Below are 5,569 nucleotides of genomic sequence, written 5' to 3'. Positions count from 1 at the left end.
TGGTTAAGTTGTAATTTGGGGGTCTAAACGTTCAAGGGTGTTTATATACATATTTGAACTTTCATATTTCATAAATTAAATTTAACTCAACAAAGTTTTACCATAATATTTAAATAATTTATAATTAATTTTAAACTAAATTTTTTTACAATCTCTTTTAATCATATGTCAAACAATTTAGAAAAAGAAACATATAACAAACATGAATATAAAAATAACTTAATTTAATTTTTTAAAGCCACCGTTATAAAAAATATATATAATACCAAATCACTGTTATAAAAATATTCACTATCATCATATATAAATTAAAAATTAAAAATTAAAGTAAAATAGTATAGATGCAACTTCCAATGTCCAAGCTGGAAAACAGTTTCTGTCTTAAAATAAAATATAAATTAAAAAAAAAAAACCATTATACACTAGTAGTAGATATAGTCTAGGGATGGCCATACTTATTAGGTAATGGATATCCAACTCTATCTGATCTAAATATTTCGAGTAATACCCGGTTCTTCATAGATAGAAGGTAATCAGGTAGGTTTTGGATATTACCTGAATTTTTCGGGTAGGGTTTGGATATTACCCATTTAACTAATTACTCTACCCAAACTCTACCCAAACTCAACTTAGCTTAATTATTATGGGTAAACCCCAACCCATCCAATTACCCAATAATCAAAATTACCAAATTGTCCCTAAACTTGAAAATGACCAAAGTACTCCTAGAATCCTCTAAAATTGCCGAAATACACCCTAAACCTAATTTTGGTAATTTTTAAGTTTTGGGGTACTTTGGTCTTTTTTTAGATTTTGGGGGTATTTCAGTCTTTTTTTTTTAGTTTAGGGGGTATTTTTTAAGGTTTCAAGGGTATTTTGGTCATTTTTAAGGTTTTGAGGGTACTTTGGTTATTTTTTAGGTTCCAGGGGTATTTCGGTCATAGGGCTAGGAGGTATTTTCTTAATTTTTAGTGGCTTTTGAGAATATTTGGTGATTTTAGAGATTTCAGGAGTATTTTGGTTATTTTAAAGGTTTCATGGGTATTGTGCTTATTTTAGAAATTTTGGGCATATTTTGGTCATTTTAGTGGTTTTTGAGCATATTTGGTGATTTTATAGAAATTGGGTTTGGGTTGGATATGGATATCTATGGGTAAACAAATCAAGTAATAATTAGGAAAGATTTGCATTTTTGGTAGTATTACGGATTTGGTAAATTTGATATGGTGTTTGTATTTGGAGGTAAAATGGGTCAGGAATGGGCCAAAAATGCTATATTTTTTATTGGGTTTATTTGCACCAAAATTCTTTTTTTTTTTTTTGGTATTTCTAAACCATTTTTAAGTTTAATCATTAAACTAGTAGGGTTTTTTTTGTTCCTCAAATTCCTGAGAGGCTAGTATGTAAATTGCGAGATTATTTATGATTTAGTATGTAAATATCAAGGTAATAATCAAAAGTATTTAACTAGAAATTTTCAAAATACACAGAGGATCTCTTTGGAACCCTTGCTTTGGTCACGCAAGTCTGGATTCCAGCCTACACAACCTCAATGTTGTGGGCGCAGGTTATATAGCCTACGTACATAAGCTAGAGATTTTGGAGCTCTATATGAAGATTTTCTTGTGGAAAATAAAGGTTCCACATCGAATGAGAACAAGCTTGCACTCCCTCTTTATCCATATAAAAGGCCTTAGAAGAACAATAATTATTTAAAAAAAAAAAAAAAAACAAACTAATTCCTAAACACACAAATACTTTAATTACATTCTATCACCAAACTCAAACACATCACACTCTCTCACTAGAAGAACAATTATTAATTCCACTACAAGAACTACATTAATAATGCCCAATGGTCTTCCCATTCAATAATATTATGCCATTCGGAACATGTTTTTGAGTCACATCATACTCATAAACTCTAGCCATATGAATAAATAAAAAGAAAAATCCTTAACCTTCACCCTCATTGCCCGTGACTCCACCACCACACCTTAGGCCTTTTAATGGTCCGTAGGCTCTAAAACCATCAAGAAGTGAACAACTAAAATACGTACAAATAATAATTTCTTATAAACTAATCAAAGAGTTCATTGATTTAATTTTAAAGTTTCAAATATTTGTGATTAAAAAGACACAACAGTATAACGTCTGTCTGCCATAGATTGAGATCAGGTGCAATACCTAAGGTATTGCACCTGATGCAATTCCTATGGAGGGTTGAGATTGATAGTTGCAAAAAGCAACTTTCAATCTCAACCTTTGATTAAAAAAGTTAAGAAAAAAATTGAAGTAAAGTAAAAAGTAAAACTTAAAAATGTAAAAAGTAAAAAAAAAAATTGTGAGACATAGTAGGGTGAATTGCATCGAATCCTAATCCGTCTGCCACATCAGTATCTAAGTTGAGTTAGTAGCATTGACAGTGTTAGTGCAGATTTGAAAAAAAAAATTACATTTTGTTTCTTCATTTGGATTTTCTAAATGGCACTAAATTATATTTCTCAGCCATCCAAATAATATTGCACAATTAGGCTCATATATATATATATATATATATATATAATAAAAGAAAATCATACCCTTTAACGGGCACCCTTATTAGAAATGGCAAGTCATTCACTGTATAAACTTTAGGTTGTTTATTAGGAATTTCTGCCATAATTTTTATCCTTCTGTTAACATGTAATAGGTTGTGGGCTTTAGGCCCACCTTATTTACTTGTATAGCACATATACTTGTACTCCACACTTTGCCTCCTATATAAAGGCACTCATGTATATTTTATTTCGTATGAAATACAATACTATAGATGCAGTATTTCTAACATGATATCAGAGCCACAGCTCTAATCCTCTAGTGTGCTGCTCTTAAGCAGTCTTGTCTTCTTGGGTGTCATCCACTGTAGCCGTCGTTGTCAAAATCACTATTGTCTTCGCCACGACTACAATACATCAAGGACCACTGCTTGCCCCACCACCGCTTCTACATCTCCAATCAAGGTTGCACCACCAGAAAGGACTCTCTCCGATCTACTCAAGTGCGAAAAATTGTCTCCATCAAACCACCCACGCACCCTCACGCGCCACTGAAAGTCTCGACAGTATCATCACGCGTCACCACGCGCCGCCACTGTTCAACACGCACCTCCACGTGCTTCCACGCACTGACACGCGCTAGATTTGTATCTGCTTACATCATCGATTATGTCATCTACACCACGTCAGCCCTAGTGACGTCATCACTGCCACGTCATTGCTTATGTCATCCACAGGTAAACCGCTTACATCATATGATTACATCATCCACTAGTCAACTGCTTACGTCATCCTTTGACCAACCGCCATTGACTGTTCTACATAGACTTTTCTTGTTGACTTTGACCTTGTTGATCGTTGACTTTTTACCAGAGTTGACTTTTTACAGTCTAGATGCTCCTGTAGATTTAATTTTTGCAATCCATTTTTGTATATTTTACTTCTAAATGAAGAATAAGGATAGGTCTTCTTTTTATTGCAACAATCGTCGTTGACAATCCAACAAACACTTTTGCAATTTTTGCAAATGCCTTAGCCATAATATTGAGACTTGCTATCAATGCAACAAATCAGCTGCTTCCATTTCTGCTGCTACTGTTGCTAACACTAAGAGTATCCAACCAATGGCTCCCGTCTCCGTAAAGTCCAAGTCTTCTAGATCCACTCTCACCATTTCCACAGTTAACCTTCAAAACATCATCGCTAATACCATTCGTATGGTTGGTAATGCATCTTATTCATTTTCTCTCTCAGTTACATCTAGTATGTCTCTTTCCTCTTGGCTTATGGATTCTGCTTGTTGCATCCTTGTTTTCTCAACTTGAACCTACACCACACCCTCTTAATATTCGCATAACTAATGGTTCCATAATGTTTGGTCATAATATAAGTTCTATCTCGACCTCCAACCTTTCAGTTCTTGGGGTCTTTAATGTTTCTAACCTTTCTTACAATTTATTTTCTGTGGGCTAATTAGTTGAGTTGGGTTATCGCATTACCTTTGATTATTCTGGGTGTATTATGTAGGATCCGAGGATGGGACAGGAACTTGGGACCAGTCCCAGAGTTGGGTGTATGTTTCTCGTGGACAACCTTCGTCTTCCACCTATTGCTCCTGCTTCTGTTGTTGCTATAGCTGCTGTAGTTTCTTCTATTCCTTCCCTTACACTTTGGCATGCCCTACTTGGTCATGCATCTTCCTCTCGAGTATAACACTTGGCTTTTAGAGGTTTATTAGGTTCATTGTCCACTAAAATTTTTGATTGTGTTTCATGTTAGTTAGGAAAACAACTAGTTTTGCCTTTCAATACTAGTGAATTAATGTTCACTGATATCTTTGACCTAATTCATTTTGATGTCTAAGGGCCTTCCTTTGTCTCTAGTATTGGTGGATCTCGATATTTTGTTGTCTTTGTTGATGATTATTCCCGCTATAGCTGGATTTTTCATATGAAACATCGTTATGAATTATTGCAAGTATATTATAATTTTGTAAAAATGGTTGAAACTCAGTTTTCCCAAATGAATTAAAATTTTTCGATTTGATAATGCTTTTGAATACACTCAATATGCTTTCCAAGCTATTTTGCATTCCTATGGCACTATTCATCAACTAATTTGTCCAAGTACCTCTTAGTAAAATGGTAGAGCCACACGAAAACTTCATCATATTCTTGACATTGTTCATGCTCTCCTTCTCTCTACTAAAGTTCCTGCTCCTTTTTGGGGTGAAGTTGCTTTTCATGCTATTAATCGCATTCCAAGTCCTGTCATCCAAAATCACACTTCATATGAGCGTCTTTTTAGGTCACCTCCAAACTATCACCACCTTCGCTCCTTTGGCTTTGCCTGTTTCGTTCTTCTTCAGCCACATGAGCATAACAAACTTGAGCTTCAGTCTAGACTTTATTGTTTTCTTGGCTATGGCGAAACTCAAAAGGGGTATCAGTGTTATGATCCAGTCTCTTATCGTCTTCGTATCTTTCGCAAATGTTGTCTATTGGGAACATCGCTCCTTTATCAAGCTCTCTCACTTTCGTGCCTCCCTGTCTACCTCCTTTGTCTTAGATCTTTTTCCAGATGAGCCACATATTCCTTCTATAGTTGCTCCTAATCCTCTTATAGACTTCTATATCTGAACACCAGATATTTTTTATGCCTCTCCTAGAGCACCCTCTAATGAATAGGTAGAAGATAAACAGGTTAAAGATGAGCCACCCAACCCTGAGCTTGGGTCCCCTGCTCCTGCTCCGCCTAAAGATCTTGCACAGGACATTCCACCTCGTCACTCAACTCGGGTAAGATCCATTCCTGCACATTTACTTGACTATCACTGTTATACTGCTCTTGTTACACTACACGAGCCTTACACCTATCGTGAGACCTCCACTGACCTTTTATGGCAGATTGCAATGAAAGAGGAACTTAATGCATTATCTAAAAACCATACTTAGGATTTGGTGACTCTCCCACCTTGGAAATCTGTGATTGGTTGTAAGTGGATCTACAAGATCAAGACTCACTCTGATAGG

Source organism: Quercus robur, chromosome 4 (assembly GCF_932294415.1).
Source record: "Quercus robur chromosome 4, dhQueRobu3.1, whole genome shotgun sequence".
NCBI classification, from domain to species: Eukaryota; Viridiplantae; Streptophyta; class Magnoliopsida; order Fagales; family Fagaceae; genus Quercus; species Quercus robur.
The sequence above is the reverse complement of the archived record's forward strand: the minus strand, read 5'-3'. Positions refer to the sequence as shown.